The sequence below is a fragment of the Eucalyptus grandis genome, chromosome 9 (assembly GCF_016545825.1).
Source record: "Eucalyptus grandis isolate ANBG69807.140 chromosome 9, ASM1654582v1, whole genome shotgun sequence".
Lineage (NCBI taxonomy): Eukaryota > Viridiplantae > Streptophyta > Magnoliopsida > Myrtales > Myrtaceae > Eucalyptus > Eucalyptus grandis.
Genome location: NC_052620.1, coordinates 23,821,728 through 23,832,136, shown reverse-complemented (window position 1 = coordinate 23,832,136; position 10,409 = coordinate 23,821,728).

The window sequence follows — 10,409 nt, the reverse complement described above, 5'->3', positions numbered from 1 at the left end:
GGCAGAAAAAACTGTGGGTGCGTTCCTTGATTTTATGATTCACTTCCCGCGGAGGTGGCATGAATCTAGGCCATCTGTTACACAAAATTCTTTTGTTATTAATTCAAATTGCCGGTTCTTATGATTTATGGATGTCACACCTTTGGCCGGCAACTTGTCGCCAAATATTAGAACTCGGGTTACTAAGGGCGCATTTGTTTGTATTTATGTTCAAAAAGTGTTCCGAAAACATAAATATAAAAAATTATTTATGTTCCGATGAACAATTTTTGACCTGAAAAACGTGTTTGTTAAACTTGTTCGGGAATAAAAAAAGAATAGAAATATGTTTAGTAAATTTGTATTCTTTTTTGTTTCTTTTAATTCTTTAATTTTTTTTTTCCTTTTTTTTTTTTTTTTTTCTTCTTTTGGCGGTTGCGCCCTCGCCATGGGCCGGCGACCGGCCGACGAGGGCGGCGGCCTCGCCCAACCACCGCGAGGCTCGAGGCTCGCGAGGCCGAGCCTCGCCGCCCGGCGGTGGTCCGGCGACGCCGATCCTCGCCGGTGGCTGGCGAGCTCGGCCTCACCGGGGGCGGCATGCTCCGGTGAGGTCGTCGGCCAAAGAAAAAAGAAGAAGAAAAAAAAAGAAAGAAAAGAAAGGAGAGAAAATTTGTTCTTAAAAATTGTTCCAAAAACAATAAACAAGCTTTTTTTTTTTTTTGTTTATGTTCCATTTTGTTCCCTGGAACAAAAAAATAGATTTGGAACAAAAATGCAAACAAACGCGTTTTTGTTCTTTTTTTGTTCCTAGGAACAAAAAATTAGAAAATCTGTTCATGACCAAAAAATAAAAATGCAACCATGCACACCCTAAGTCTAGTCGATCATCTTGGTATTAAAAATTCATAATTTTCCTTTATTACAAAAAAAAAAGATTAAATTACTTTTTTGTTTGTGTTGATAAATGAGTTGAATCATTCATATTGTATCATAATTGGAGTTTCCCTTTATAATCGTATTTCATGTTCATTTTATATAAACAAATCATGAATATTACCGGTCCTACTCTTATCCTTTTCTCTTTTTCTTTTTTTCTATAGTGCGGATGCACACGTGATTTGCTATTTAAGGAAGTTTTTATTTACAAATGCTCTCATGATACTTATTAAATATTTAGAAAACAATTTTTGTTATAAGGGGCAATATTTTCCTTTTAGCATGGTTGGACGAGATTCCCTCTATCCATGTCTTTGATTATTGGGTGACAATTTATGTATATTATCTACATGTAAACTTACACAACGATAAATGTCTAATATTCATATTCCTCAATCTTGGGATTGAAGAAAACATGGCCCATTTCAAAGCTCCTTCGTCATCGTATAGATGTAATTAGTATATCGATGTTATACACATTGCTCGTTAAAGAGATTTCAATTAAATACCATAGGATTGAATTTTTTTTATTTTATTCCGATTCTAGTTTGACAAATAGAACAAAAATATTGAAATTACCAAAAAATAATAATTGCAATCAAATCGCCACGTGTTATCCCTCCCGTCGATGCAAAAGAAACGATGAGACTAATTCTGATTGTTCACTTTGGTTATTTTTATCAACAGTAATAAATCGAATATACACAATATAACATTATTCTAAAGGGTCTTAATACGAAAGTCACGAATATTTCTTAGACATGCTTAACAAGATATGTTTCGATCCTCAAGAATATCTCCACACATAACATGAAATTCTATTTTAAATGTGACACTTAACGAGAAAAGTTTCTTAATTAACTTTTTAACAAGTGCTTCGTACAATTTTTTTTTTGTAAAATCCTATTTTAAAATTGTTTAGTGTACATAGGTATCACGTCTACCCATGCAGTAATACAATTACAACCTCGAGTTTGCAGGGGGGTTTTAGCTGGCTACTAATAAAATTATAGTTTGTGAAATTGCTAGTTTTCACAACTTTGCTTTACAAAAAAAATATGATAACGGAAATAAATATAACTGCTCAAGCCATATTTTGGCATTTGTAGCTTTTAATTTCACTCAAAAGCCAAATTGTTTGAACACAAAACATTTCATCGCTCATAATTTATAGCAACTAATTAGTAAATTAGTTTTTTAATAAATGATGAGATTTCGCTGACTAGAAATTCCCTACAAACACTATACTTTAAAAAGACCTTTCTCCACTTTGATGTTCCTATAAACCTCACAGTCGACAAGATGCTTTTGTATGGATTATCTTCATTGAGTAATTCTCTAACGTAAGAATGAAAGTTATGTGACTCAACTATCTTCATTTATCGACTGATTTTTGTAATTTAAGGGTCTAATTAAGTTGGTAAATCGCATCACAGTCAACACGTAAAACATAAAAATAAAATTATGTTCATAATGTGAGATATCCAAAGCTTGTGGCTCCTCATAGTGCTTTGAGTAAGACTTTAATCATAAGTTACTTATGGTCCGAGTTTGCAGATAAGATAAAGGTAAAAAATAATGATAGAATAATAAATAAATAACTACTTTGCTTCACATATGGCACCAATTACCAAAGGCACGTGAGGTTTTCCTGTGGCTTCCCAGTGGTCAAATATATCATTCTCATAGATGCAAGTTTACCTGCTCGAAGAACTGGAAAAATCAAAGTTCTTGTTTATTTAATTCTTCATCCTTGGAAAGTTAAATATGAAGAAGAAATCAAAGCTACTTTTTAATTTTCTTTTCTCTCTTTTGGACCATGGCCTATGTGGGTAGTTGAAATTTGGAAATAATGGGTGGTCAAACTTTAATGAGAACCACATTGATTGGGAATCACCTAATTTATTAGGTTTTAGGAATCTACACACGCCTAACTTCAAGGATAATCGTAGCACGTGCCCCTAAATCGCATAAGAAGGAAATCTTTGCATTAAGTGAGGCAAGCAATGCACATGGAATTGAAAATATTTTGATTCAAAGTTTTAAATTATTATTTGAAAGAGGAAAGAACCAAGCCAATCGTACTGCTTTCTATATCGCCTAAATTACAAACTAAATAAGTATCATGATCAATCGGGAACGTGCTTTAGGACAAAACTTTCTTTGTGTTGCATTTAGCAAATGTTTTTCTCTAGAGTCTCAAGTTTTTTGGGAAATCGCTAGGACTATCTTATCATAAGAGCCTTGCTATGCAAGCTGAAAAGACGGTCCAAATAACGGTCCAACTCTTTCACAATGACATTCCCTTTGTGAGAGATTTGGATCAAACTCGGTCCATCGTGGTCGGAACTGTATCTTTTGCATTATCAAAATTACACAGGTTTTGTTGTGAGGAGTCCGAAGGTTTTCGCACTCTTCTTTCCATCTATATAGTCAAACTCAGTGTAAAAGTCCAACTACGCTAACATCATTCGAGCAATTTTATTTGGAAATCATGTCACAATGAAATCATTCTTTTTCCATGCAAACATCCTCCTAAAGCTGCCCACTTTTACTCTGAGGTTCCAAAAACGAGGTCAAAAGTATCATTCAAGGTTTTCGATATCACAAATAAGATGTCATATTAATACAAATTGAAAGTCTTTGATGTCTATCACCAAAAACAATACCAAGTTTATGATAAATATGTCGCAATAAATATAAATTTGGGGTTTTCGATATCACAAAAAATAATTTAAAGTAAATCTGTTGCTGTGAGTATAATTTGAGCATTTCCGGTAGCTTTTTTTTTTTTTTTTTAAAGGAGGAGGAAAATATCGTGGCGTCAACTTTGAAAGCAAAAGCCAAAGGTCGGCCACTTCGTACTACTGTCCTAAAAACAGTGGGCTCTCGCCCATCGTTAAACCGAGGGCTGACGTGCTGCTTTCCGCTTCATACGAGAACGTTAGCGAGTCGAGACACTGTCATTCCGGCTAAAGAGCCTCCTCTTTTGCCAATCCTCTACCGACCCATCATCTTCCACCGCCGCGTTTGCTTGTTTTTAGCCCCCGAGAAACTGCAATTCTTGGCCTTCCGCCATCTGTTTGATGATATGCGCAAGAGAGCTCCAAGAGAGCATGTTCGTCACCGGGCCAAAAACGAGGGATGGTCACGCCTTTCTCTCTTTTACTCCACAGGACCATCGGAAACTTGATCGTTTCCATGTGATCTCACTTTCCTCTCTCTTGTGGGGACTGACCCGTTATTGTCGTGGATCTTGTTAATGAGTGTTCTTAGAGCACTTGCTTGCGGAGCATGCTTAATTGTGAATATTTTGACTTTCAAGACAATCATTACACATGATATGAGAAAAATAGCAGATTGAAAACTATGACCTTTCTTGTATTGTTTGTCATTAACAAAATTTATCTCGCATTGCTCAAAGGAAATTAGAATTAAACCTTTCCAAAGATGAAAAGTATGAAGGTCGGAACATATAGATAAAAAGAAACGATCAAAAGATAAACTTTACGAGAGATACCTTAATGGAACGGCACGGTTGGACCTCTTGGTGAAGATGGAGGAAAAGACAATAGTAAGAAAATAGGTTCAAGTGCATAAGATTGAGTCAAATCTAAGTGTAGTGAAGACAGTTTCAAGTGCATGGCGAGTGGCAGAGGAAGAAGGAAAAAAAAAAAGGAAAACAATAGAAAAAATTCAAAAAAAGTTTACAACAAATTCAATTAAAAAATCAAAATTTTCAAAATTTTCTTTACGTTAGTTTTGGTTGTTTAACGTAGGATGATAGTTATTCACGTCAATGGTTGCTATCTAAAATTAACTAGAAGAACTATATTGAAAAGATTTATGACTTAATTAGTCAAATTGAAAGGTTTATTATTGAATTAATATTAATAAAAAGAACATTTCCAAATGAGGACCTCAAGTGTCCTCATTTTTTTTCAAATAGAAGCATGAAGTTGATCTTGTGTCAAATAATGGCATAAAGTGACAATATCAATCTCAAATACGGGCTTAAAGTGGCCACAATAGTTTCAAATAAGGACCTCACCTCGCAGGTGGCTAGTCAGCTAAAGATAAAGAACGAAAATGCCATTGACTAGTTGGAAAGTCAAACTTTTATTTAAAACAAACATAGGCTGTGTTTGGGAATAGCTTTTCCAAGCCACTTAGGACATCCGAAGTCCTTGGCTTAAAAAAAAATGATGTTTGGGAAATTTTTTGGCAAAGATAATTGCGGGAAAGTAGGCCTTTGGAAGGCTGAAAGCCCAAGGCAGGTATGAGATTGCCTTAAGCATTCAGCTTTCATGGCATGCTGAGAGGGGGATAAGACAAAAATATTTCTTCTCAAAATATCCTCATTGTCATTTATTTTTTCCAGTTTTACCCTTGTGACTATTCACATTCTTCTCTATCGAGGTTGGTCGACGAGGTTGCGCGGGATTGCAAAGGGCTAGCGACGGGCTAGAGAGAGGTTGGTGTGAGGTCAATGTGGTCGTGGCAACCGTCGCTAGTGAATCACATGACCTCGGCGACCCCCCACAAATCGCATCACTGGAACCCAAATTTGGGTCACACAACCTTCACAAAAGGGCCACCTAAGGTCGCGAGACCAAGCAGTCCTCACCAAGATCGCGTGACCTTCGGCAACCCAAATTTGGGTCGCACCACCTCTATGAAGGGTCGCCTAAGGTCACGCGACCAAGCAATTCTCACCGGTGGTCTTCGAGGGTCACTTGACCCTAGGTGGCCTTTGTCGATTATCTTTGAGGTCGCTGAGGTCTTGCAATCTTAGACATTAGTTGCCTGTAACAGATTTCCATCGCCGACCTTGCTTGCTCTTGCTGGCAACTTTTTATTTTTCTTTTGACTAATTTTTTTTCTTTTTTTTTTTAATCACAAAAGTATTTTGTAAATATAAACTTTCCAAACACTATTTTGCTCAAACGTACTTCAAATTTGACTTTTAGATTACAACTTAACAAACATAATTTGCGTTTTTGAAAACCCACTTAACATTTTCCCAAAGACTTTTTCCAAAAATCCAATCGAACGCACTAATAGTCATTTCATGCCTTCATTTAAAATAAGATACACTTCAAAACCTTAATTGAGAAAATTATGGCATTTTAAGCCCTTATTTAAAACAAAATTCACTTCAAATACTTATTTGAGAAAATGAATATACTTCGGGACCTTATTTAAAAATTTCCTTTAATAAATTTATGATTCTTTTTTGGGTAATTATTCATTGTCACATCAGTTCTATCGTGTTGGTAACTTACTCAGTCTTAGCTTAATTCCACCCATCAAAAACAATTTTCGCTTCCAAAAAATGCATCGGTATTCAGTCCAAAAGCAAAATTATCACCTTACGGGGTCTAATGAAAAGCATGAAACGTTGCTGTAAATCGCAACCCCTCTTAATCAACGTAGAGGCTGAGGGATGGTGAAAGGAGGAGAGAGAAGGGGAAAGGTCCTTTAGGATTGGTCGAAGGGATTTGATCTGGAGCGTCCACGTGTCGTCATCTCGTTCTAAGAAACAGTAAACGAGGCTTGCGTGAGAAACAGCAGATCTGCGACGGTATACTCAGGCCTTATCTCTCAGCCTTTTGGGCTGATCCGAACCAACAACAATGGGCTTCTGGCTCTCTTTAGCAGCCCAAGACGAATGTGTACACATGTATAAATAGGACACGTGTCATTTTTAAATAATTTTAACGATTTCGTAGGCTTAGGAAAGAAGGCCCCCCCGTATCCCAAGCCGTTGAGCTGTCACCTGACTTTGGTACGAATTTGGGGTCCTAAATCCCAACGCCACTCTCCCCTTGTTGCACTTGTTTTCAATGGATTCAGTTGGTCTACCGAATAACCATAACCATCTTCGCGCAACTGTTTCCCTCGCTAAGGCACGAGACTTGTGTCTTCTCCCAGATATTCATCGTGCGAAAAAATATGCTAGCTATCGTCAATTAATTGGGGTTGAATTTGACACGACCAACTTTTTACATCAACTTTTGTTAAATAAATAGGCTTGAGAATATGGACCTCCATGGCATGCAACGCTCGGTCAAGTAGTGACCCATCACCCAACCCATGAACTAGGGATGATCGGTTTTTAGGTGGTCCAATACTCATCCAAGAATTGGGAATTGAACCATCTGATCTTGGAATCCAGTCCGAGGCATTTCTTGGGTGGGTAAATGGAACCAGATGCCAACTCTCTCCGTCCCTCCGTCCCTCCCTCCTCCTTCTTCTTCTTCACTCATCAAGAGCACCACTCTCGCATGATTGCATTCCCATGCTCCCTTCGCTTAGAGTTTTCTCATAATCCCTTCCATGTCACTCTCAGTCTCAACCCATCTCTTGAGCCTCCCTTTTTCTCTGTTTCAAGGTTCAATCAGGGAAGAAGGAACGAAGGTATTAGTAATGGAAGTGAATGATTCTCCTCGAGAAGATCGGCGGAAGAGGAGGAGGAGGAGGCTTGAGTGAGAGGGATTAGGGTTTTTTTTAGATCTAAGAAAGATTAAAGAGGGATGAAAGAGATATTAGGGATTTTTCACATTTTTAAAAAGTAAATAAATGGTCCAATCCAAGTCATTCACGTAAGTGGTTCAACAGTTGGAACCGAGAACATACCCGAAAGTTACTAGATCCAAGTACATGGAATTGGAAATCATACTAGTGCCCTAAAGTTCCGGGCGATTTTTTTTTTTTTTTTGCTCACCCTTGTCATTAACCACGGGGAAGGTATCTATCTATCTATATATATTTTAATATATAAATATAAATATATATATATATATATTTAGGTATTAATCCTAATTAAAGCATGCTTGGAAGAGCCTTAATCTAATCTCTAGGTTGCAATTAAAAAAAATTAAACCTGAGCTGGCGTTGTTCTCTGCAAGTAGGGAAGGAATCCTTCCGAAGCATGCATGGCTTTCTTATTCAGGACACTAACCACCGCACATGAATCTCTCCTGTCACCTTTATTGCAGTGGCATGGCCCTGAGAATGGAATCCGATGAAAAAGGAAACAATATAAATTGAGGAAATATCCCCAGAAGGAATGGAACATATCGACTTGTGCGTATCATATTATGCCCCCGCATTTCCTATAAAATCATATGCTGACCATTGGAATTAAATATGACATAGCTTAGAAACTTAGGAAACTGTATATCGCTCGAATTTAATAGAGTATAAACATAGTGCTATGCTTCAGCAACCTCTCGACCCTCTTTGCGATCGCTAGTCATCGCCACTTCAAGACAAAATGCCACCTAAAGGTTTTGCTCAATCACATTACGATGTTACTATTTCATAAAAATAAAATTTGTAAATGGCCTGATAAGTCGTCCAACTTTATGTGCATAGGACTCATTTTTGTTGGCTGTTGGCTTGTGGCTGCCGAGCACTCCTTATTGTTCACGTGTCAGTTGTTTGGAGAAGTTCGGAGTCGAAAAGTTTGGAATGGTGTTTAATGATTAGTATATCATAATTGGCTCACAAGTCATTCACTTAAGTTTATTTAGTGAATTGTGGATTCGAAATGTGTTTGGGAGAGCTTTCGTCCAATAATTTGCATGACTTTAGATTAAAGGTTTTCATGAAATATAAATAGTGTTTTGGTGGACACTATTTGTTTTGAACTAAAGGGTTTTTTGTAAAGCAAATTTCAAAATTAAAAAGAAGGAAAGAGAATAAAGAGGATTGAACCATCCGGGGATCATGAAATGGTGGAAACAATCCTAGTAGAAGTAATCAAAGCTGTAGAAGGATTGAATCATTGGAAAGATAAAGCAAAGTGAGGCAAAGAGGTCATGTGATCTTAGGAAGCCCAAGCGAGGCAAAGTCGAGGGACGCACAACCCCAACAACCCTCTCTTGAGGTCATGCAAACCTAGATCTTAGCGGCCCTCAATAAATGTCATGAGCCTCGTGTGATCCTTGACCCTCTAGTTTTTACTTGATAGCCCGACGATTGTCAACTGTCATTCCTTGACCCTTAGCAACCATTCCTTAGCAATCGTTGACTCTAGGCTCACATCAATTAAAATCTAGTGCGATAGCAAGTCTATTATAGAGAAACAATAAACAACAGAGCGATGGCAAAATAGGAACATAAATATATTAGTGAGGGCAAAGTTGGAAGAAATAATTAATTTACCCCCCAAATAGCATTTTGAAAAATGATCAAATGTAAATGTCACACAAAAGTGGCATCGGGTTAAAGGACCTTGGAAATGCTAAGTTTGACTTAAGGACCTTTGGATTGAATTATCAAACGCCTCAACTTTGGCATAAGGGCCTTTGGAGAACGAATTTTTTTTGGAAAAGCCGAACTAAATGCACCTTTAGAGTTAGACTCTGTCTTGGTGATTTTCTTTGGTAAAAGTGTCATGCTTCTATTACATGTCTCAACAGTATGCTTATATGAGTTAATTAAAATTGATCTCTAAGTTAGCATGGTGACTTTCTTCGTAAAATTGTTGTCTGGCTGCTTTTTTTTTTCTTATTGAACTGTTAAGTGATGTCTGAATCAATTTTAGCATATTTTGAATTTGAGTAGCAAACTTCCGAATACAAACTTTATCACCTCATTTGTTGAACCCTTAAAAAAAAATTAAAATTGCAATGGAAGAAAGGAAATCAACCCTACTCGAGTGACGCATTAAAATTGAAATGGATATGCGTCCGATGCGGGGCATCTGCAAAACATTCTTTGATGGTCAACCTCGGATTCTGAATGGACACTCCATTTATTGTGATTTTTGTGCACATTAATAATAATAATAATAATAATAATAATAATAATAATAATAATACATGGGATGGAAATTAAATGGTTTGAGGTATGGACGGGTATATGTCGTCATTTTTCTTTTAAATATGTAAAAAATGCTTGTCGCTACTATAAAAGAATTGTAAAATGATGTTATCATAATTTTCCATCAATCGTATTATAAATAAGAAATGCTTACATTTCATTATATGACTATTTAAAGTATAAGATCTTATTGAAATGTCATATCATGTAATTGAACTTTTATTACTAATTCATGTCATCTAATGAGAAACCACACCAATATTATTTAGTAAAGGCGAAATGAAATGATCCTATATTGAGCTTACAAATGATGGTCCATGTATAAAATAATTTTAAAATTAAAGTAACTATTCCCGAGTACAATACAGTTCACCTTTTATGCGTGTATAATTTGGTTCACTTGAAGAAAAAAAAATCAAGTATAGGTATGCCTATATTGCATAAAAATACGAGTTTTTTCCTTTTTTTGAAATAAAAGCTTTTGAATATTTTTCCCCCTTCAATGCAAAGTCCGACCCCACAGTGAATCAAAAAGATACAATCGATCACGGGCTGCCCGTGCTTTCAAGGACGCCACATTCTCACTGTGATGTACTAAGGCTCTTAACAAGAACAGGGCAGGAAAAAGGGCCCAAAAGCTGTTTTAAGTACAGGAGAGAAAA